This window comes from Felis catus, chromosome D3 (assembly GCF_018350175.1).
Source record: "Felis catus isolate Fca126 chromosome D3, F.catus_Fca126_mat1.0, whole genome shotgun sequence".
In the NCBI taxonomy this organism is placed as follows: Eukaryota; Metazoa; Chordata; class Mammalia; order Carnivora; family Felidae; genus Felis; species Felis catus.
This window is the reverse complement of record NC_058379.1, coordinates 8,353,518-8,378,431: the sequence shown is the minus strand read 5'-3', so window position 1 is coordinate 8,378,431 and position 24,914 is coordinate 8,353,518. Positions and strand designations below refer to the sequence as shown.

The following is a 24,914-nucleotide window of genomic DNA, read 5'->3' as shown; positions in this document are numbered from 1 at the left end:
CCCCCACCACCAATAGTTATGAAATGATGTGACTATCCAGACATTTGCGTATACTTTCCTTTTGGTTCCTCTGAGCTACCACAATAATTCAAACAGTTTAGTTTGTATAAGAACTACTATATAGGAGGGTTGTTTACACTAAACCGTATATATATATATATATATATATATATATATATATAGTATTTTGTTGGCAATTTAAAGGGCTTTTGGGGATTGGCTTGACTACAGTTAATTTTCATCTTACTCATCATATATAATGTAATTTCTTTGTTGTAAGTTTTGAGCAAATGCTGGTTATTACCATTATTATTAGAGAGAAGTACTTCACTGATTTGTAAAAATACTAGAACAAAATCAGCTTGGGGGAATCATGGGAAATGGCCAATGTATATGAAGATGATGCTTTTGTTCTTCCAGATAATGTGTTCTGGGTGGACCAGGTGGCTTGGTGAGGTTGGGCAGGGGCCTGCCATGCCGTGTATGGGGTACCCCGCACAGCAGACAGGATTCCACTTCAAGACTCATTACTGAGCTAATCTTAGCACATGCATAATTGGGTTTTATAGTGCCACACCCCCCTTTCTTTTAATTGCAGTCAAAAACATCACATAAAATTTACCATCTTAACTATTTTTAAGTGTATGGTAGTAACTACATACACTTTGTTGTGCAACAGATCTCTAGAACTTTTTCATCTTGCAAAACTGAAACTCTATGCCAGTGTAACAGCAACTCCCCTCTTGTCCCCAGCCTCCCAGACCCCGACAACTACCATTCTACTCTCTGAGAGTTTGACTGTTTTAGATACCTCATAGAAGTGGAATCATGCAATATTTGTCTTTTTACAATTGGCTTATCTCACTTAGCATAATGCCCTCAAAGTTCATCCACACTGTAGCATATGACAAGATTTCCCTTTTTTTTTTTTAAGTTTATTTATTTTTGAGAGAGAGAGTAAGAGAGAGTGTGCGTGTGTGATCAGGGGAGGGGCAGAGGAAGAGAGAGAAAGAGAGAATCCCAAGCAAGCTCTGCGCTGACAGTGCAATGTGGGATTCGAACTCATGAACCGTGAGATCATGACCTGAGCTGAAACCAAGAGTTGGACTTTCAACCGACAGAACCACCCAGGTGCCCCTCCTTATTTATTTATTTATTTATTTATTTATTTATTTATTTATTTATTTATTTATTTTTTTAAGGATGAATGAAATTCCATTGCATGTATACACCACATCTTTTTTCTCCATGCATCTGTTGGTGAACATTTAGGTTGGTTCCTTCTCTTGGCCATTGTGAACATGTTGCGAGGAACATGGTGTGCAAATAGCTCTCCAAGATCTGTTTTCAATTCTTTTGGATATATACCCAAAGTGGAATTGCTGGATCATATGGTAGTTCTATTTTTAATTTTTTTAAGGAATCTCCATACTGTTTTTCTTAGAGGCTGCTCCATATCATTTTGATCCTGGCTGTACTGTCCTGCTCTTGAGGACAATACCAGTTTAGTGAGCCCACCTTTCACCTATGCTCTCTATTCTGCTAATTCAACTGTAGCTACACTAGGTGCTCTGGGCTCTGGCAGCTCCACCCCACTCCACCCCCTAGGTTAGGCCACCCCATTCTACCCCCTAGGTTAGGCCTTTGAGAGTGATTCCAGATGGAGCAGGGCTCAGGCACAGGACCCAAGATCCCAGTGACCAAAGCATCTCAGATGCCATGTTGGCTATTTTTTTACTTTCTAAATCTGGGAAGCATTGCCACTTGTTTCTTATTTTCCTCCTCTTTCTTCCAGAAAGGCAGATGTAACTGTCAGAAGGAGTTCATCAGCCTCATTCTGTCATTTTTCTGCTCTTGAAGCTACTGACGTGGATGGAACCAGCTCTCAGAAGCCCAGGTGCACAGATGTAAACTTTCAGTGGAAGCTTCCTCCTAGCTGTTCCCCAGGGTCACCTGTGGCTCTAAGGCATTAAGAGCACCAAACTCTTAACAGGGCAAGGCCCAGAGTCATGCATGATTCACTTCCCAAGTCACAGAATGGATAGAATCCTCCCTCAGATCTCTCACATAAGCTCCATATCAGACCAGAGAGTTTTAGTCTTTCTTTTTCTGTATGACCATTCCAGGAATGAGCAAACTGGCTCATTACTAGTCCTGAGCTGGTGAATCCTGAATCATCTAACCAGGGTCATTGTGGCACCAGCAGCTTCCCACCTATGCCTAATTCATTGGGCTTCAGCTGTAGATTTGACCTGTTGGGTGTTCAGAGGTCCATCTTAGACTTTTGGGGAAGGGTGGCAGGTATGGAAGGAGACACAAATACCTTCAAACATTATTCTTGCCCTCTGGAACCTTAGTTTCAGTGATGGACAGAGTGGAAGAGAGAGAGAAAACTTTGAAATAGTCTTCCTTCTTAACCCACGAATTCTCAGGCCTAGTGCTTATTGGTGCTATGTGTGCTAGAAACATGGGTAGGCTGGAACCTGTACATATTAACTAACCTATCTGGTTTAGCCTTGGAAAAATGATGTTTCAGGTCTAAAAAGGGATCATGATGAACCTAATTTTCCTCTCTAGACCCTAAGATTCCACTGAAGAGATACCCAGTTGGAGAATTTGGGAATAGAGAAAGATAACTGAAATCTAACTCCATTGGGAGGAAATTTTAAGTTTACTCATGTATATGAGCCTCAGGCTTTGAAAAACCATGCTGACCTCATTCTCTCTATTTTCCTTTCTGATTGCTACCTGTGATAGTCAGTGTTATGTGTTAGTGCGGCTAGACTACAGTTCCCAGTTATTCAATCAAACACTAATCTAGTTGTTGCTGTGAAGGTATTTTGTAGATGTGATTGACATTCATGATCAGTTGACTTTATGTAGGCATCATACTTCCTGATTTCAAACTATATTACAATGCTAAAGTAATCAACACATTATACTGGCATAAAAACAGACACATAGATCAATGGAATAGAATAGAGAGCCCAGAAATAAATCTATGCAAATTTGGTCAATTAATTTACAACAAAATGGCCAAGAATATACACCAGGGAAAGGACAGTATCTTCAATAAATGATGTTGGGAAAACTGGACACTCACATGCAAAAGAATGCAACTGGGACCCCTGTGTCATACCATACACAAAAATCAGTTCAGAATGAATTAAAGACTTAAATTCAAGACCCGAAGCCATAAAACTCCTAGAAGAAATCATAAGGGGTAAGCTCCTTGACACCAGTCTTGACAAAGGCAACAAAAGTAAAAATAAAAAAATTGGAACTACAGCAAACTAAAAAGCTTCTACACAGCAAAGGAAACCATCAATAAAATGAAAAGGCTACCTATGGAGTGAGAGAAACTATTTGTAAACCATGTGTCTCATAAAGGGTTAATATCTATATATAAAAATAACTCACACAACTCAATAGCAAAAGCCCAAACAATCCTATTAAAAAAAGGGCAGAGGAGTTGGGTAGACAGATTTTCAAAGAAGACATACAATGGCCGACAGGTACATGAAAATATGCTAAAAATCACTAATTATCAGAGAAATGCAAATCAAAACCACGATGAAATATCACCTCACATCTGTTAGAATAGCTGTCATAAAAAAGTCAAGAGATAAGTGTTGGTGAGGATGTGGAGAAAAGGGAACCCTTGTGCACTGTTGGGAGTGTAAATTGGTGCAGCCACTGGGGAAAACAGTGTGGACGTTTCTCAAAAAATTAAAAATAGAACTAACTATCATATGATCCAGCAATCCTGTTTTTGAGTATATATCCAAAGGAAATGAAAACAGGATATTGAGATATCTGCACTCCCAAGTTCACTGCAGTATTATTCATAATAGCCAAGACATGGAAACAACCTAAGTGTCCATCAACAGGTGAATATGAGACCATATAGATATGATATATCTATCTATATCTATATCTATATCTATATCTATATCTATATCTATATCTATATCTCTATATCTATATCTATATCAATTCCTATATATATCCAACAGCTTCTGTTCCTGCTAGAGAGTTTCCTTCTAGTCTCCCCTTTCTGGTGGCACTCTCTATGGGTTTCAGGTTTTCCTGACCAGCCCCCACAATCTCATAAGCCAATTCTTACTATATATCTCCTACTGGTTCTGCTTCTCTGGGAGCCCTGACTGATGCAGAACCCTTCATGCGTGTTCTGGAGCAGCTAGAATGGTCTTGCAATTTCCAAAGGTGCCAGCTGCATTTCCACCTCTGAGTTTTAGCTTGTTCCCTACAGCCTTGCTGGGACGTCCTCTTCCAGGGAGCCACTTGTCAAGTCTTGACTCTCGCCTTCAGTTCAAAGTCCAGCTTGAAGAGCTGCCTCTGGGAAGACTTCCTGGCCACCTCGCCTCTATGAGTTCTCCCTCCTGGGAGTTCGTACAGCGCTGTGGGTGACCACTCATTCGGCCTGCAGACCGACTTTATCTTGTTATGATCTGGTCAGGGTCAGAAGCGTGACCTCTATATCTTTGCTTCCCTAACTCTAACTGTTGCCCCACCTGAAGGATGTACCCAGACATTTGTTGAGGATGCCACTGAAGCCCTGCCAGCATAAGTGGAGTGCCATCTTTAGCTTTCTGATGCACTTCATAATGCCCGTCGCTTCACAAGTGCCAGCATTTTCATGGTGTGCAGCACCCCCACCCATATTCTGACGCTCGGATAGGCTGGAGTGACAGAAGGTAGTGGTGGGGGGGCTTTTGGAACATGACTCAAAATAGAGAATAGAGCCAAAGACAAGATTTTGATGTAAACACATATAGGAATTGTGTATGTCAAGAGTCTGAGGCAGGGTACCTGGGTGGTTCAGTTGGGTGGTTAAGTGTCCGACTCTGGATTTTGGCTCAGGTCATGATCTCACGGTCATGGGATCAAGTCCTGTGTCAGGCTCTGGGCTGGGCATGGAGCCTGCTTCTGATTTCTCTCTCTCCCTCTCCACCCCTCCCCTACACTCTCTCTCTTTCTCATAAGTAAGTAAGTAAGTAAGTAAGTAAATAAATAAATAAATGGGAGTCCTTGATTTCTAGAGATGCACATTAAAATATTTAAAAAAAAAAAAAGAGTCTGAGGAAAGGTCTTACTGCCAGATTCCCACTTTCTTCACTTCCCCTGCTTGCAAGCATTCAAAATCTCTGGCTCCATGCAGGGAAAACCTGAAGGAACTGACTATCCAACAACCTGAGCCAAAGATCCTAAGTGGAGGTGAGGAGCACTGGCGCCTGGCAGAGGAAGGAGTCCCCGGAAGGAATCTCCCTTTGGAGGACAGCCTGGAGGAAGCCTTGGGTGGTCCTGGAGCAGCAGGCAGGACAGGGTACCAGGCATCCGGGCATCCGGGAGCCTCACCGGATGGGAACAGATATTTGGGACTGGAGTCTGAGGTGAGGGATTCATGCAAATCCCTCTGGACTCCAAGGGTGCATGTGACTAACCTGCTGGCACCTGCCTCTCCCCGCAGGGTGCTGGGCTGCACCTTCTGTCCTTCTGACCCTCCAGGGGGAGGAAGGGGATTACACGACCTGTCGACCTGTCACCTGTCTGAGGTGATGGTGCATTCCTGTCTGACTCAGAGAACCGCAGGCTCTTCAGGGACCCAGGAGCCCAGGAGGTTCCCATCAGGAAGCTCAGTGAGGGGGCACCTGAGAAGGCCCCTTTTCTTCTTCTGGCCTCCCTCCCTTTCTCATCTCCCCTGAGAACAAAAAGAATTGAAACTTCTTGGGAAGAGAAGGCGGGGTGCATGGGCCCTTTGGCTTTAGCTCAGTTACTTCCTGAAAAATCCTATACTGTTTCTAGAATGGTCTGAGCTTGCAGATTGAGTTTCAGTTAAGGGAAATCTTAACTCTGACCTTTCTTCTGAGGTGGGGCACCTCTGAGGGAGCTGACAGGGTGGCAGGGGCTGAGGTGATGGGTCGAAATGGAGACACAAGTCCTCACTGAGAACAAAGTTCTTCTGGATATGTCGAATAGGAAACAATTTTCCTCGCGGAGGCACCCCTAAGTTATCTGGGTCCGGACTGAAAGGCAAAATCAACAGCGTGAGAGCAAGAACGAAGTATGGACAGGAATGACGAGTTGCTCTGTGTGACGATTACTCACGGGTCTACACCGACTAGTTAAAAGATGTATGAAAGATAAGTCCAGCCTCACTAGTAACCAAGGAAATGTAAATCCAATCAAAGACATACAATTTGCAGCGACCATACTGCACTGCTCTTAAAGAGGACCTTGTCTTAGACACCCTCAGACACGCTGGGAATGCCTTCTGGCTTTCCGGAAAGGCACTTGGTAATAAGTAACAAGACTTCAAGAAGGATGACTCAGTAATGTCACTTCTAGGAAATGATTCTAAAGAAATAACAAGAGATGTGAGCAAAGATGATTTTATGCAAAGATTATCATTGCTTCATTATGAAAGGAAAAAAAAAAACAAAACACCAACCCAACCCTTAAATGTCCAACAAAAGGGAATGGTTAATCACCATAAATGCATATTGGAGATTATGTCATCACTAATTTAAATAAGGGCACAGGTGTAGCCAGTTTGATGAAACCCTGTGTGTGAAATCCCTTTGCTGGCCAGGAGGAGCTCCTTTACCTCTCTGGGAAAGGAGGGAGGCCTCACTCCCTTCTCTGTAAAAGGAGTTTCTCGGCATCTACCAAGGAGAGCTGCTTGGAGAATGAACCGTGATAATGGGTGTAAAGTGATTAGCGGGGTTCCCAGTCTCATAAGACTCGATCGGTGTGAACGGTGATCATTTCAAAATGGACATGTATTCTTTTTTAATAAGGAAAAAAAATTCTAATTCATGCTGTTTTATTTTTTTATTTTTTATTTTTTTTTAATTTTTTTTCAACGTTTATTTATTTTTGGGACAGAGAGAGACAGAGCATGAACGGGGGAGGGGCAGAGAGAGAGGGAGACACAGAATCAGAAACAGGCTCCAGGCTCTGAGCCATCAGCCCAGAGCCTGACGCGGGGCTCGAACTCGCGGGGCTCGAACTCACAGACCGCGAGATGGTGACCTGGCTGAAGTCGGACGCTTAACCGACTGCGCCACCCAGGCGCCCCTAATTCATGCTGTTTTAAAGTAATATGTCAGAAGAATTTCTGACGAAGCAGAACACAAAAACACATTAATTATAAACGCTGATACAAACAATGGGTGTGCATAAAGTCCGTCTTGCGCAAACACACACGCATATACACAGAGACGTGGGTGCAATTCAGAAACACGTAAAGGAGCTGCCTCAAGGTATTACCAGGAGTTAAGTTGTGGACTATGGGTGACTTTAGTTTCCCTCTTTATACGTTAGTAAATTTTCTTTTTTTTTTAAGTTTATTCATTTATTTTCAGACACAGAGAGAGCGAGAGAGCAGAGGAGGAGCAGAGAGAGAAGGAGAGAGAGAGTCTCAAGCAGGCTCCAGACTCTGAGCTGTCAGCACAGGGCTGGATGTGGGGCTCGAACTCACCAACCAGTGAGATTCTGACCTGAGCTGAAACCAAGAGCTGAACGCTTAACTGACTTGAGCCACCCAGGTGTCCCTAATTTTTTTCAAAAAAAAAAATTAAATGTTTATTTATTTTTGAGAGGGAGAAAGAGATGGAGAGAGATGCAGAGAGAGCACGAGCGGGGGAGGGGCACAGACAGAGGGAGATACGGAATCTGAAGCAGGTTCCAGGCTCTGAGCTGTCAGCACAGAGCCTGACTCGAGGCTCAAACTCACAGACTGTGAGATCATGACCTGAGCCGGAGTCGGATGCTTAACCAACTGAGCCACCCAGCCACCCCTTAAACTTTTTAAAAAAAATGTTTTATTTATTTTTTGAGAGAGAGAGAAAGAGAGAGAGAGAGGGAGAGGGGCAGAGAGAGAGAGAGAGAGAGAGAGAGAGAGAGAGGGACAGAGGATCTGAAGCCGGCTCCATGCTTAAAGGCTGACAGTAGAGAGCCTGATGTGGGGCCTGAACTCACAAACCATGAGATCATGACCTGAGCCAAAGTTGGACACTCAACAGGCTGAGCCACCAGGCGCCCTACGTTAGTATATTTTTAAAATTTTCTACAATCAGCACTTTATAATTTTTAAAAAGTAAAAATGTCCAGAAGATTCCAGATTTGGTGGTGGTGGGGGACCCAAAAGGGAAAACTGTGACCTCCAGCTGTGAGCGGCCCCTCCGTTGGTGTCATCCTCCACAGAAAGCCGAGTCACCCCTGTGGGGCCAGGGTGTCCTGTGAAATATATAGAGCAGGGTCAGGCCAGCTCGTGAGGCACGATGGCCTCGGCAGACCTTTCCAGGGAGTGGGCACTCTGCCACCGGGCCTGTATCGTAATGAGATAATGTTTGTGAAAGCACTTGGCCAGAGAGAAAACTCTATCCAGATAGGTGATTCCGGGCTTATTCTAGAGAAAGGAGGCTCTCAGAGCACATTCCATTAAGGAATTTCACACTCTTGCCTCCTCCTGCAAACTCTTCCCTTTTCCTCCCTCCCCTGAACAGAAATATATTTAGCAACCCTATCTAAACTCTCTTCTTTCCCTTAATTTGATTAAGGGGCTGGGGGGACAAGGGATGAAGTGGGGGCTGAGGAGAGGGGCAGATGGAGCTGCAGGGAGAGATTAGAGCAGGTGGACGGCTATCTGGGGCCAGAGTGATGCTTGAGTGTGGACAGGACGAGGGCCTCCAGGTACTTAGTACAGAAGTGTAGAGGACAGAGGGAGGGAGCGCTTGATCACGGAGCACAGCTCTCCGGCGGCGAGATGAGAACGAGTCGGGGAGGGTCAAGCCTTGAGAACCAACTGGGAGAATGGGGGGCATGTCCTAAGGGTGGCGCTGGCATTTTTTCCGAGTCCCTGCTGGCTTCCTGGAGCTTTAGGGTCTTCAGATCCTTAAGACGTTCCAAGAGACTAACACATGGTGAACCCCTGCTATGTATTAGGTATTTTGACATACCTCAGCCAATTTACTCAAATTAAGTAAATTATTATCACCTGTGAATATCATGCTCTGAAAGAAGAGGCATTTTTGCCTGCAAGCTGGGGACCAGACCCAGCTTGCCTTGCTTCCTCTGCTCCCCCTGGCTCATGCCACCTTCAGGGGGAAAATAGTTAACAGTCAGTATGTATTCAGTGCCTTAGAAAGAAGTGGTTCTATTCAATCCTCACAATGTCTCTTTGAGATAGATGCCATTCATGACCCCATTTTACAGAAGAGCAACCTGAGGCTTAGGGTAAGCAATGAAGCTGAAGTCGCAGGGCTGGTAAATGGCAGAGAGCGGGGCCCTCCAGAGCCTGGAAAGGTAAAGGAGTCTGAGGCATTCCAAATAAGAGGGGCCCATAGCGTGTGCTTCTTTGATAGTCTGGTTGCTCTTTAAGGACAGGGACCTTACCTTGTTTATCCTGTATTCCAAGCCCTGAACACAATGTCGGGGACAAAGAGAACACTTGCTGCAAGAACTAGAGATACTTGATAAGTTTGGCCAAAAGAGTCTCCACTGGGGGCCAGCTCGGTGAGGATTAAGTGAGACGTATTTGCCTAGGGATTTCCAAGTATAAAATGTCACAGTGCTGAGCTTCAGAAAAAGGCTCTGTTGGCAATGGGGATCCCTGCAGGAGGCTTTAAAGGTGACCAGGACCTTGACAATGGGCAGTCCCAGGGAGAGGGCTCCAGCTGCCCTCATGGGTTGGATTCAGACCATAGTGACAATAAGGGGGGGGGGCGCCTGTCTGGCACACACTCCCCACTAGTTCCTTCCACAGGGACATCTCAAGGACATCTGCAAACTCTGGGGGATAAAACATAGTACAGGAGATGGGGGGTGGTTGGTGGGAAGAATGCCATCTGGGCAGCTCAGAAAGATGAGAGGGAAGTGGATGATTAGTGCTTTAATTAACAAGGACCTAACACCCTTCTAGAAATAGGTTTGAAAGAATAAAGGGCAGAAATCTATTCTCTTCTAGAGAGGACTGGTATCGTCCAGGAAAGGACCTCAGGCTTCAGCAAGTCTCATTGATTAATAAATACCTCATCGCCTTGTGGTCCCGTACAGCTTCAGATGAAGCATTTCGGGCTTCTCTTTTTTCTATAACCCGTGCGGAAGGCTACCAAAGGGCAGAGAACAGAAAGAGCCACCAAGTTCCTGGGCCAAGTCCAGGGTTTCCTGGCCTGTTTTCAGAGAACCTCAGCTTTTCTCCCCCTCTCACAGCAGTCCTTGGTGTCTTTATGTGAACTGCTTATTAACCAGGGGATATCAGGACACTGGGAGGGGATTGCTCGCACAGTTGCCAGTGAGGGCAATTCAGAAACGCAGAGTGGAGCATAGCTGATGTGTGCAGCCTGTGTGACAGACGGAGCCTGGCAGGATGGAGCCAGAGTCTGGTCATCAAGCTGGAGCATCGGATTGGAGGGTCCTGGGACCTGCGGGTGGCCAAGAGAGCCAGGGGCTCACTACCAACGGTGCCCATCCATAGAAGAGTTCCATCAGCCAGGACAAAGGACGGTGAATGGCTCTGGGGCCCAGAGCAGGAATCCCAGTTGTGGGGGGCAGGGCAGGGCAGGGATCATCACTCCCCTCAGAGAAACAAATGGAGGCAGCTCTTCCAATGCTGTAGGAGCTCCTCTACCATCTTCCTTTTCCAAAGAGACTACTTTCCAAGAAGAAGCCCCAAATTCAACATGCAAACCCTAGGCATCCCTCCTCCCCTTCTTTTCCAGTAAACTGCTGCTGACAGTCCCAGTGTACAGGATTACTACTGACAGGGCTTCACCAGCCAACTAACACCCTGAGGTCAAACCGTGGAAGCAGAGCCCCCTGGGCCCAGAGACGAGTCTTGATACTTAGAGCATGGAATGGTTTCCTGCTGGGTCTAAAGACAAGCGGCTTAGCCAGGCTTCAGTTGGGCCACAGTGTTACAGGTCTTAGGTTTCAAGTTGCGATCAGCTGCGCAGAGGGAAATGGTTGGGGAAACTCTCTCTTGGCTTCTTTCCTCATGGTGGATGGCTAAAGGAAGAGAAAGCTTAAGCTGCTGAGCTGGTGTTGGTGCCTTAAAAATAATGATATAAACACAGCCCAGAAGTCAGCCTGTGGAGTCCCTGACGGGGACCAGAGAAGAAACACTGTCCTGACTTACCCTTCAACCCACGCTCTGCCCTCATCTATCACCTCAGAAGCTAAACAGCTTCCTCAGATGGCCCCATGGAATATAAATCACAAGGGCCCTAGCTTCTAAGAAACCTGTCCACACAGCAGCCATCAGAAATACTTGTCTATTGGGGCGCCTGGGTGGCTCAGTCAGTTAAGCGTCTGACTTCAGCTCAGGTCACGGTCTCACGGTCCATGGGTTCGAGCCCTGCGTCGGGCTCTGTGCTGACAGCTCGGAGCCTGGAGCCTGCTTTGGATTCTGTGTCTCCCTCTCTCTTTGCCCCCCTGCCCCCTGCCCCCTGCACGTGCACTCTCTCTCTCTCTCAAAAATAAATAAATATTAAAAAAAAAAAAAAGAAATACTTGTCAATTTCTTCTTCCTCTGAACAGGGAGCTAAGCACGTCAGACTCGCAGATCAATGTGCCAGGTCACTGCCAGCGTGCTGCTCAACATCTCGGAGACTTGGTCCTCACCTACAGGTTGTGTCTGCCTCACAGGTTTGAGGTGGAAAGTGAGATGAGATATTTCAGGTGGGTGCTGTGCTTAGCACAGCAGTACCTCAATGAATGTTAGCTGCTATGTCATCATCATTCCATTGGTTGAAGAGGAGAACAAACACCACTTTAAAAAAAATATTTTTTAATGTTTATTTTTGAGAGAGAAAGAGACAGAGCAAGAGCGGGGGAGGGGCAGCGAGAGAGAGAGAGAGAGAGAGAGAGAGAGGGAGACACAGAATCCGAGGCAGGCTCCAGGCTCCGAGCTGTCAGCACGGAGCCTGACTCGGGGCTCGAGCTCATGAGCTATGAGATCATGACCTGAGCCAAAGTCGGACGCTTAACTGACTGAGTCACCCAGGTGCCCCAAACAAACACCACTTTTTTTTTTTTTAATGTTTATTCATTTTTTGATAGAGAGAGACAGAGCGTGAGTGGGGTAGAGGCAGAGATAGAGGGAGACACAGAATCCGAAGCAGGATCCAGGCTCTGAACTGACAGCACAGAGCCCAATGCAGAGCTCGAACTCACGGACCTGAGCCGAAGCTGGATGCCCAACTGACTGAGCCACCCAGGCGCCCCAAACAAACACCACTTCTAATTCTAATCCCAAACAAGAAGGGCAGTGGGCCAGAGCCTCAGTGATTTTACAAAACACCAAGCTTCTTTCTCCTGTTTGCTCTCACGCCAAATCTGTGCCAGACGGGTGTATGCTTGGCAACCTCAGTGGCCTCCAAGTTGTTTAAATTCTCACTGAGTAGCCCAACAGATACCTAGACCCGCTGGGGCACAGACAAAGTCAAACGCTCTGGGGGTAGCAGTGGAAGATGGTATAAGAAATCATCACAAAGAAAGTTTGTGCAAATTCTGAGTGTCTGAAGAGCTGTGGTTCACTCAGAGGGCCCCCCTTTTCCAGACAGGCAGGAGAGCTAGTTTACAAATTCTTCCTTTCGTACATATTTCCATGATGGCATCATAACGTGGAACACGTCTGGCTCCCAACCGAACAGGTAAAGACACGACAGCATTTCTGTTTGAAAGCTCTTGAGTTGCCAAAGCCTTTGCCTTCTGCTCAGGTGTCCTAACCTCCCCTGCCTGGGAATTGGATCTGGGGTAATGGGTGACCCAGCAGGCTCCGAGATGACAGATTCCTGCAATCGTGTAGCAAGGCTGGGACAACCTGGGGCATCTGGCCTGGCAGGGAGGCAGGCAGGCTGGGAGAGGCAGCCGTAAGTACACCGACCTTTGTCCCTGTTTGCTCTTGGAGAGGACAGGCCCCCGCCAGTACTGGCCTCCTCTTCTCTGTGTGTGCCTGGGACTCCTGGCTCATCAAAATGTTCCCGGGAACCTGAGAAGGCCTGACCCTGGTGGGTGGCAAGCAGAGACCTCTTCAGGCGGTCAAAGGGCAGTCTGAAACTTGCTCAAGACATGGCAGGTATGGGGCTCATAGGCGTGTACGTGCTTCTGTTCCTGGGAGAAAGCTCTTCCCTCTTCTGGCTTTTTTCCCAGCTAGCAGGCTTATAATTAATTAACCACCTGCCCCTCCAGAAAGCTCTGTCTACTATGGGACACTGCTTTCTTCAGACCACTAAAAGGCCCAAGGGATCATATTGGAGGACAGGAGCCCAAGATCTGAGCTCAGGGGCCTGCCTTCCGCTTTAAGGGCCTGTCCTCTGAGGGGGAAACACTCCTGTTTCTGCCCTGCTCACTGCCAGTAAAGTGATCCACCCGAGGAACCCGTATGTCCTTTCTTCTGGCAGGGTTCTCCAGACCCCTGGCTCCGCAGGTTGGGCACAAGGAGGTGGCACGCACATGTCTGGTGGGGGGTGGGGTGGGGCCAACTCCATGGCCCTTTGGTGGTAAACCCTCCTTTTCTTTCCCCCCTTTCTTTCTTAATTTCCCCCTGAATGACGCTGCTGGGGCTTGAGGCAGGTAGAGCCAGAAAAGCAACTTCTCTTGAGAAAAGTCTGAGCGTTTTCTCTTTTAAGTGGGAAGTTCTCAGTGCAGGTCCCCTATCCCCTTCACCTTATGGAGGGCACTGTGCCTGGCATTCCCTTCCAGCTGGCAGGGGAGCCTGCGGTCAGAGAGAAGCATCCTTCTCTTTCACAAATAAACAAATCCAATCCATGTGCTAGAGGACTTAGGGTGTATTAATAGCCCGATATTTGTTTTCCTATTCTGGTGCTTGTCCCCTTCCACCAGTAGGAAAGATAAGAGAACACAAAATGTTCTCCACCAGCCACCCTTTCCCCCTCCCCCAGGGAGAGGCAAGCCAGGGGGGCGAGTTCTTCTGTTTAAAGCCATTGCTGATGTACGAACTCTGAGAAAATAGACTTAAAAGTTTATATTCGGTCTCTCTTGGCTACTGTTGCTGCTCAGCAAAGAAACTCTATATTGTTTAAACCCTCCAGGCAAATGGGTTGCAAGGCAACCTTCAAACAATAGAAAATACCCCAAACCGAAAATAAAGGCCTTAAGGGCTGGAAACCTGAGGTCGTGCTCTGGTGAAGTGATTCCAAAATCCGGGTGAATGAGGATGTTGTTGACCAGGCCGCGTTTAAGTGGTGTCAACCCCTTTGACTGCTTTCAGCCTTCTTCATCCAGTTTCTTCCAGACACGTGGGGTCCCTCTTCTTTTTACTCCCCGACTCTTAGTTCTTTCCATGGTCATCAATGGAGACCATGGCAGGGAGGGGGCTCAATAGGCTTGTAATGTCCAACTGCCTCCTGTCTTGAGGAAAGTTCCAAAGGCTCTAATCAGTGTACTCCCCCACTGGCTCCTACCCAGCCCTGAGGTCCCAAGAAACCCAGGAAAGGAGAGGGTGGGGCCCAACTTAATCACAAGGGCCCTTGGGGCAAGTAGGCAGGAGGGTCAGCTAGAGAGAAGTGTGACAGAGGCTGGAATGGCTTGCCTGGAAGGCAGAGAAGGGGCCGCGAGCCAAGGAGCGTGGTGGCCTCAGAAGCCAGGCACCAAGTTGGATTCTCCCCTGGAGCCTCCAGAAGGAACAGAGCCTTGATGACACCTTGATTTTTAGGCTCATAAGACTTCTGACCTCCAGAAATATAAGAGAACACATTTCTGTTGTTTTAGGTTTGTGGTTATTTGTTACAGCAACAATAGGAGGCTGAGACAGCAACCAAGAACCCAAGGGTCTTTCACCAGGACGAGAAGCTATGGTTGGTTCTTGGGCACAGGGCTGTAGGACTGCAGGCTGGTAACTGGCAGACCATAGTGTCTCCCTCCAGATGCACTTTACCACGGGTGACCAGACCATCAGAGGGCACTCAATCAGCTGGGCTGATTGAACGAACAATCAAATAAACACAAATCAATAAAAAGTCTGTTTCTTTCCCCCCCACCCCCCACAAGGTAGGCTGATCAAGTATTACCCCATAGAAAGACCTGAGCAGCTGGGACATTGTTTTCTACCACAACCTGTGGCCCTACCCCAACGAGTGTCATTCAAAGAGATATCAGACCAGAAAGGGAAACTGGAAGAAAGAAAAATAAAGCATCTCTATCCCCTATTCCAGGTCGCTGGCTAGAAACTTGCCAAAGAATCTCCTGGTCTTTTGTCTGGAAGGAAACACTTAAGATACTTCAAGGTTCTTTTTCTTCTCATTCTCCTTTTCTCCTTCTCCTTATTCTCCTCCTCCTCCTCCTCCTCCTCCTTCTTTTCTTCTTCTTCTTCCTCCTCCTCCTCCTCCTTCTTCTAAGTTTGTTTATTTCTTTTGAGAGAAAGGGAGAGAGAGAATCCCAACCAGGCTTTGCAATGTCAGTGTGGAGCCCAATGCGGGCCTTGAATCCATGAACTGTGAGATCATGACCTGAGCTGAAACCAAGATCTAGAAGCTCAACTGACTGAGCCACCTAGGTGCCCCAAGGCTCTTCTTTTGTGAGGTTTGCTTTTTAAAAAATTTCAGCCTTGGGGCGCCTGGGTGGCACAGTCGGTCAAGCGTCCGACTTCAGCCAGGTCACGATCTCGCGGTCCGTGAGTTCGAGCCCCGCGTCGGGCTCTGGGCTGATGGCTCAGGGCCTGGAGCCTGTTTCCGATTCTGTGTCTCCCTCTCTCTCTGCCCCTCGCCCGTTCATGCTCTGTCTCTCTCTGTCCCAAAAATAAATAAACGTTGAAAAAAAAAATTAAAAAGAAAATTTCAGCCTTACTCTCTGATTAAATGTCTTCTGAGGGCTTGCATAAGAGAGCCCAGGAAACCTCCCCTCAATATCCAAAAAAGAGAAAACACAGGACTTCCCTGACTCCTTGACTACTTAGAAGCATAAACTCTCAAAGACCATAGTTTACTTTCTCATGATATTTCTATGAGACAAGAACCATCAATCCCATTTTATACCCGCGGACCCTGAATTACAGAGAAGGCAAGCAACATAGATATAGTCACACAGCAACCCAGAGCGATTCACCCAAACCAGAGCACAGGCCCCTGGACCCTCGATCCATACTGCTCTCATGTTCCGTGTAGAGTCTCAGGCCCTGCCTAACCAGGTCAGGAGGGTGTGGCCTCTGGGTAGGTGGTCCTTGTGGAATGCAGAGATACGGAACCATTAAACCTGTCATCACTAGGGGACTAACTGACACCCCAGGGGCAAGATTTTCCAGACCAGAGCTTTGAATTGCTAAGTGTGTCTGGTGAGTGTGTGTGTGTGTGTGTGTGTGTGTGTGTGTGTGTGTGTGAATCTGGAAGGTGGTCAGGGGTGCGGAACAACTGCCGGGTCAAGGTGTTTGTACTTTACCTTGCATCTTGCATCAGTAAACCCATGAAGAGCTTTCATTTTTTTCTAGCATCGGTACAAATCTTTTCCTAGCTTCTCTCTTGACCACCCCTCGTCTTCTGTCTCCCTCCACCATTCTTCTGAGACAGTGTGGAGTCTAACTTTAGGGACAAAGCTAATAGATTCCCCAAACTCACTGCAAGGGCACTGAGCTGGCTTACACCAAACAGCTGCTGAGGCTTTAGGGCCAGAAGTGTGGAAGCCCACAGCTCGGTGTAAAGGCCAAGGTATAAAGGTATAAAGAAAAGGTATGAAGAAAAGGTATCAAGAAAAGAGACTGGAGTGATTTGGTTTAAGCATTTTAAAAGTGTAATGGGGGCACCTGGGTGGCTTAGTTGGTTGAGCATCTGACTTTGGCTCAGGTCATGATCTCATGGTTCATGAGTTTGAGCCCCATATCGAGTTCACTGCTTTCAGTTGGTCAGTACAGAGCCGGTTCGGATCCTCTTTCCCCCTCTCTCAGCCCCTCCTCTGTTTCCGCTTTCCCCAAAATAAATATTACACAAAAAGTGTAATGGACACTGAATGAGGTTGTCCTGTAAAAGTGGACGTAGAAATTAAGCTGATCTTGCTAGACGCCCTCCCTAAGGGCCCAGACTGGGCAGAGCCACCATGTGTAAGGGTTCACATGACACAGGGTGCCATGTCAGGTAGGAGGCAGAAAATGGCAGCTGCCAGAGACAAAGTCAAATGACCCTCGGAATCTGAAAGGAAGGTGCTTGATGTGGCAGTGCAGAGACCAAAATTGGAACAATACAGAGAAGATTAGCATGGTTCCTGTACAAGAATGACACGTAAATTTGTGAAGCGTCCCACATCTGGGAAAAAGAAAATCTGAATGGAGGCAGGCGATAAAACCACACCGTGGGGGGTCTAACAATGTCAAGACAAGTGAAAGAAAGGGTTGGTGGAACATGGCACTTGGAAAGACTGGTTGGTGCTTCTTAAAATCTGAGACATCAGTGGGCTCAGGTCTGGGATTGGTTGACCATGTCTCAACCTTCTACTAGTCCTAAACTAAAAATAACCAATGTCCCCCAAGTCCCCTTCCCTCGTGCTAGAGATGTACATGCACAGGCAAGGCAGGATGAAGGAATGGGTTTTACTGGTGAAGGAGAAATGGGAAGGGAAGATGGGGGCCCAGGGTGAAGGATCAGGTAGGAGATAACCCCAGAGGCTCTTTATAAGGTCAACTTCTGAGAAGAAAACTACTGAGAATCCAAAATTACTAAGGTCGGCCACTTAAAGGCAGACACGTCATAAGAGGTGTTGCTGGGGGCAACTGTGAACTTGCAGTTATGGGCTAGCCTCTACTCATCCTTCAGTCTCCCTGTACCTGGGGCCTCCCCACCATGGACAATTCAAGGAAACTTCACCTTCTCATTTACTGTCTACTTAGACTCCATCCTGTGTAACAACAAACAGAGGGATCGCCCACAGGGTATTGACCAAAGGAGACCCCCTCCATGACACAAATGTGACAGTATTTGTATAGCATTACACAGGCAAGGACAGGGACACAGTCTCCTGGTCGGTTTCCCAGCCACCACAGAGCTGTACTTACATACTTGGAAGTAAAAATGCCGTAAGAGTCTGCAGCTACTTTCCAGGCTCCCTGTAAGAGCTTCTGATTACCAACTGGGTGTCTCAGACCTTTTGGTAACAGGAAAAGATGCATCTTAGGGACTAGACAGAAACATTCCTGGCCCTGGGATCTGGCTTCTAGACCTGCAAAACATTTTTTTTTAATAGTGGTAAAATATGCAGAGCATAAAATTCACCATTTTAACCATTTTTAAGTGTAAGTTCAGTGGCATTAAGTACATTCGCAGTGTTGTGCACCCATCACCACCATCTGCAAAATGTTTAATCAGACTCTAAAGTGATGATCACAGCAAGGAGTTGATTTCCCTGGGAAGGCCTTTTCTGGCCTTCCTTTGTGACATCTTTCTCTCTTAAACTATGGTAGCTCCCTGAAAGATACCAAAAGTCCTTTTGAGCTGAGCTAGAAATGCCATGGTGGAGTAGTAGTAGTAAACGCTCCTGTGTACCATAGTGACTCCCCGCTTCACTCTCTTTTCAGGCTCCACCATCCCTACCACTTAGCAATGATTTCAGGGCCAATCCAAATCTGAACCAGCTTCATAAATGCCTGTTTCCAAAGATCCCCTCTCCTAAACCTACTCATCCCTTCTGGTTTCCCTGGATGACTGCATACTTAATATCTAAACAAAAAGGAAGAATTGAAAGGTTGAGGGGTAATGGTTTTTCAACCTTGGTGAAGTCAGTTCCATAATGGAAAGGCTTCTAGAGAATGGCAGCATGGGGAAATCTCTCTGGTCTGGAGCACCTAGGAAACTGTGAAGAAATAACTTGAGAAAGACTGTTGGGGGGGGAACCCAAGAGAGCACAGAGGGACGGAGCAATAGATGGGAAGGGTGATGGGACCTACGTGCTCTTGATTCTCACATCTTGATTATCTTTATCCCCAGCTCTGTTCTCTCCTTGGAACACCAGACTCCTAAATATAGTTCCTACTGGACAGTTCCCCTTGTGTGTCCAGTAGGCACCTCCAACTTCATACAGACAAAGCAGAACCTAAATCTTCCTCTCTCAACTCAGTACACGATAAAAATCTGAAAATCATCTTTTGATTATTTTGATTATGGCTGAAACAATCTTAAAAAGGAAAAACAAAGTTAGAAGATAGATCAATGGAATAGAATTGAAAATCCAGAAATAAACTGTCATGGTTTATGGTCAACTGATTTGCAACAAGGGTACCTAGACAATTGAATGGAGGGGAAGGGGGAACAAATAATCTTTCAACAAATGGTGCTGGGACAAATGGATACACGCATGTAGAATACTGAAGATGGATCTCATTCTTATAGCATATACAAAACTTAACCAAAAATGAATCATAGATTTAAATAGAAGAGCAAAAACTACTAAAAATTCTTAGAAGAAAACAGGAGTAAATCTTTGTGCTTTTTTTTTTTAAGTTTGTTTCCTTACTAATCTCTATACCCAATGTGGAACTTAAACTCACAACCCTGAGATCAAGAGTCATATACTCTTCCAAGTGAGTCAGTCAGGTATCCCAATCTTTGTGCCTAAGAAGGCAAAACCTTCTTAGATACAACACGAAAAACACAAGTGTCAAAAGAAGAAACAGATAATTGGACTTCATTGAAATTAAAAACCTTCAGAGGACACCATCAAGAAAGTGAAAAAGGCAACCTACAAAATAGGAGAAGATATTTGGAAGTCATTTGTCTGACAAGGGACTCGTAGTCAGGATTCATGAATAATCAACAATAACAAGATGATTAAAAAATGGACAAAGGATCTGAAGAGTCATATATCTAAAGAAGATATGCAAATGGCCAATAAACTCATGTAAAACTAGCCACCAGGCAAAAGCAAACAAAACCACCATGAGATACTACATCACACTTACTAGTTTGGCTATGATGAAAAGGGTGGGCAATAACAACATTCTTTTCTCCAACATCCTTGGTGAGGATGTGGAGAAACTGGAACCTCTCTAGTTTGCTGCTGTAAAATGAGGCAGTTGATGTGAAAAAGTTGCTCAGCTCCACAAAAAGTTAAACATAGGGCTGCCATATGACTCAGCAATTCTACTCCAAGGTAGATGTCCCAGAGAGCTGAAAACATGCCTATACAAAAACTTGCATATGCATGTTCATAGTAGCATTATTCATAGTAGCATTATTCATAGTAACCAAAAAGTGGAAATAACCCAAACACTCATCAACTAATGAATGGATAAACAAAATGTATTAAGTATATCCACACAATGAAATATTACTCAGTCGTAAAAAGGAACGAAGCAGGAAGGAAATTCTGACACATGCTACAACATGAATGACAAAGTTCTTGAGGATATTGTGGTAAATGAAACAAACCAGTCACAAAAGGACAAATACTGTATAATTCCACTTATATAAGGTACCTGAATCAAATTCATAGAGACCAAGTAGAATAATGGTTACCAGAGGTTGAGAAAAAGGGAGAACAGGAAACTGTTGATGGAAATAGAGTTTAGTTTTGCAAGATGAAGATTTCTGGAGATTGGTTGCACAACAATGTGAATGTACTTAAAATACTTAAATGTATACTTAAAAATGGTTAAGATGGTCAATTTTTTTTTCCCACAATTAAAAAAAAAGGGATAAGTGATACATCCTATAACATGGATGACCTTGAAAACATGCTAATAAGCCAGGCCACATATCGTATGGTTCCATTTATATGAAATTTCAGAATAGACAAATCTATAGAGTGCAGATTAGTGATTGCCTAGGGCTGGGGGATCTGGGGGAAATGGGGAGTGACAGCTAATGGGCACAGGGTTTCCTATGGGGGTGGCAAAATGTTCTCAAAGGGAATGTAGTGATGGTTGTGAACTCCGGGAATATACTAAAAACCACTGAATTTTTAAATGAGTGAAGCATATGATATGTGAATCATAGCTCAACAAAGCTGTTAAAAATTAAGGTAGGGGGTCACCTGGGTGTCTCAGTCGGTTAGGCATCCAACTCTTGATTTTGGCTCAGGTCATGATCTCACGGTTCGTGAGTTCGAGCCCCAAGTAGGGCTCTTGTGCTGACAGTGCAGAGCCTGCTTGGGATTCTCTCTCTCCCTCTTGCTCTGCCCCTCCTCTGCTTACACCTGCTCTCTCTCTCTCTCTCTCTCTCTCTCTCTCTCTCTCTCTCTCTCTCAAAAATAAACAAACATCTTCTGAAATTGAATGAGCTCTGCTTCTTTTTAACACTCAATCCTGTTTCGTTCTGTGACCTAACAATATCTCCAGTTCCCGACTGCATTCTCTTAACACACTGTTGCTATGACAGAATAGGGGGGGGAGGGTTATTCTCAAACATGAACACAGCTAACTCAATCTGAAGAAGTTGGAAAGAATGTCTGCAGGCTTGAAGGAAAAAAAAAAATAACCCAGCAGCAGAGATATATTTGCAGATACTTCAAAAAAAAAAAAAAAGTTGTACTAGGTCAAATGCATTTCTAGAACAACAAAACAAATAAAAACCTTCAATACAAGTGGCTTGCAAAAGGTCTTCAGAGTCTTGATTGCTAACTTAGCATCAAATAGTTTTTCTCACACTGGGGAAGTCCTACAGTGTTTAATCACTTTATAACCTCTTTTGATTTCTTGACAGGAGAATTCGGAAGGTCAAATGTGCATTCCGACCTGCTTCTCATCACTCTGTATTTGGTTATGGTCTGGAGCATTAAAAGATGTTTAAGGGTAGAATAGACTGTACCACAAAAATGATGTTAAAAAGGATGGAGTTCAGTCTTGAAGGAAATCCTGTCACATGATACAGTATGGGTGAACCTTGAGGACTTCAGGATCAGTGAAATAAGCCAGTCACAAGAAGATAAATACTGTAGAATTCCACTTATATGAGGCACTGGAGCAGTCAAACTCAGAGACAGAAGGTGGAATCGTAGTTGCCAGGGGTAAGGGGAATGGAGAGTTGCTTAGTGGGTAGAGTTGCTTATAATGTTTTCAGTTTTGCAACATGAAAACATTCTGCTGGTCTACAGTACCAATGTGAATATAGGTAACACTATTGAACACTTAAAGATGGTTAAGATGGTAAATTTTAGAGTATGTGTTTTTTTTTTTTACCACAGTTAAAAAAGATTTTTTAAAAGATAGTGTTGAGTTAAAAGCCTTAGTAAAAATTTCATTTTTATTCTGCTATTAAGGAATGACTGACAAGGAAAGAATTTTCAAATTTGATAAAGGAACTTGCTGGCTGTATTTATCTTCACTTTTTACTCCTGCTGGAGTAACGAAAACAGATCACTTTGTTTAATTTTGTGATTATTTTTACTTCCTGGTTCCTGCCTGATTATGCAATGCTGTTGGTTACAAATAGAAAAAAAATTTATGTGCTAGTCTGTTATTTTTATGGCATTTCATTAGGGTGTACTGGCCTGAGAAATGTTTCTACTTACATCAAGTTTTTATGAAAAATTCTAAAAAATTGTAATTTTAGGGACTGGGCCATTAGTTATCTTCCCTAAGGGCTAGGAGTTGATGCTATTTAATATTTCCAAGCTTATTCTTATTTTAACTGGCTTTACATCATACCAGCTTTCTCTTTCAACCAACTTAAAAGGTCATAGAATATTTCTTGAGTAAATCACAAAATCTTTCGTAGAAGTTTTTTTTTTTTTTCTTTACACTAGTCCAAAATGTAATCGTTACTTGGAATGGGTCTCTGACAATTTGATACAAGATAAACTAAAAAGGACAGGCGTTCATTTGCAATCATGTACAATAGGTCAACTCTGAGAATAGCTACTATTCTAAACATATACCATGTGCCTTCCTGAGTTATCATCTCTGCTTTTAAACATAATCACTAGATGCATTTCTAAGCATGTTAAAGGCACAGTAACATCCATTTTCTATAACTTTACCCTAAGCCTGATGGGACTTCAGTGTTAGATTTATATGATGCCTTTAAAAAAAAATTTTTTTTTTAACGTTTATTTATTTTTGAGACACAGAGCATGAGCAGGGGAGAGCAGAGAGAGAGAGAGGGAGACACAGAATTCGAAGCAGGCTCCAGGTTCTGAGCTGTCAGCACAGAGCTCAATGCAGAGCTGGAACCCACAAACTGTGAGACGATAACCTGAGCTGAAGTTGGTTGCTTAACCTATGGAGCCACCCAGGTCCCCCATAAGATACCCCTGAATACTGAGAATGAGGCAGTGGTTAAGATGGCAAAGCCTCCAGGTCACTGGCAATTACTTCTAATTATAAAGCTGCATTGTATTTACTTTATTCTCTGGTTAACCAGGAAGATGATGTGCAGACAGTTGCTCTATACAGTAGGGCCTCCTTACTAGGGCCTGAATGGCAACTATATCTAGCTCCGTAAAAATAAGGAGGAGACACAGTCACCTTGGAGCCGACTTTCAGTCTTACCCACCACCTTCATACATTACCTTATTTTATCCTTTTAGTTATTCTTTGAAGTTGTCAGAGAAAGAAACTGAAGTCCAAAGAAATTAAGTGATTTATTCAAGGTCACATTCATTCACTTTTCATTCATTCATTATTCACCGATCAAAGTTGCCTGTGTGTGTAACTAGGCACGGGAAATACAACTGTGAACAGAAACTAATCCTGTAGCCCATGCTCTTCCAGTCCAAAGGAAGAATCAGATAAGGAAACATGATTACCATATGGGACTTGTCTTTGGATGGCTTACCCTGTGTGCTAATCATTTTACTGTTCCCCAGGTGTCCAGCACTCTTTCAGCATGTTCCTATCCTGGGTCACTAATCTCATCTTCTGTTTTGTGCATGTGCGAGTGAGAATAATGGTTATATATATGGGCACACACATAAACATATAATATGAAATGTGTGTTTGTCTTTTAAGGTACAGGATTCCTCTATCTTCCATGCCATTAAAGGATTGTAGAGCTGTCTCCTTTACTAAGAGACCATTGGCTCCCAGGAAATCTCATCCAGTTTCAGCCCTGGTAGTGACAGTACAGTGTCAAGGAAAGAATGCTAATGATTTTTCCACTAGCTGATCCCAAAAGCTTGGCACAGGAGAGTTCAGTCCACTGAATATTTATATAGCACCTTGATTAAAAGAGCTCAAAGCAATATTCTAAGTAGCTGAATTATAACCTCATTTTGTAAACTGCATATTTTCTTTTAAGCAGTAGTAACGTGGGGCTTAAACTCACAACCCTGAGATCAAGAGTCAGAAGCCTAACAAACTGAGCCACTCAGACGCCCCATTAGCTGTGTATTTCAAATACAAAAATTAGCTCCTTTACCAACCTCATTATCTGCTAAAAATAATCAAAAGATAAATTTCATAGAAAGGAGGCCAGAAGAAAAATTGTAAATGGTGATAATCTCTGGGTAGGGGATTATACATGTTTTTAATTATCTGCCGTATTACTCAAAATTTCTACAATTAACACTATATATTTTTCAGTTAGAAAAAATACCACATAATCAATTAAAAACAGGTCATCAAAACTCAACCTCACTCATAAATCTAAAAATACAAATTAATTCTTTCAACTTATCATACTGACAAAGGTGTTATAAAGCCAGTATACCTAGTCTAGGCAACAGAATAGCAAACTGGGCTCTGTCATACACAACTGATGGGATTACAAATTATCACCAGTTTTTTGGAGAGTAATCTGGCAATGTCTATCTATCAAAAGTTTAAATGCACATACCTCTGAATACAATAATACTACTTCTAAGGTTTTTTGTTTTTTGTTTTTTGCCTGACACATATAATTGCATCAGAGTGCAAGACACATATAGAGGGATCTTCAATCAGGAGCGTCTTAATCAAATCGTGCTACATGCATGTAGTGGAACATTGTTTAAGAATTAGATATTTGATGGGGCGC

At 44.4% G+C, this 24,914-nt stretch overlaps 1 protein-coding gene and 1 non-coding gene across 10 annotated transcripts in view; one reads left to right on the top strand and one right to left on the bottom strand.

The window, feature by feature from the left end:
- IFT81 (intraflagellar transport 81) overlaps window positions 1-24,914 on the bottom strand; it is a 229,327-nt gene that overhangs the window by 2,818 nt on the left and 201,595 nt on the right. For 2 of the 9 annotated variants that reach the window (XR_006587848.1, XR_006587849.1), the window contains exons 21-22: window positions 18,023-18,186; window positions 14,156-14,714 (exon numbers count right to left, since the gene is read on the bottom strand). The exons of 2 other annotated variants lie outside the window; for them this stretch is intronic. The gene's annotated coding sequence lies outside the window, so the exon portion shown is untranslated. The remainder of the gene's footprint in view (window positions 1-14,155; window positions 14,715-18,022; window positions 18,187-24,914) is intronic. 5 more of the 9 variants (XR_006587852.1, XR_006587857.1, XR_006587850.1 and 2 more) reach the window with 3 other exon arrangements.
- Window positions 17,174-17,280, top strand: LOC111557433. Its single transcript, XR_002737471.2, has one exon. It is a non-coding gene; the product is annotated as a U6 spliceosomal RNA (small nuclear RNA).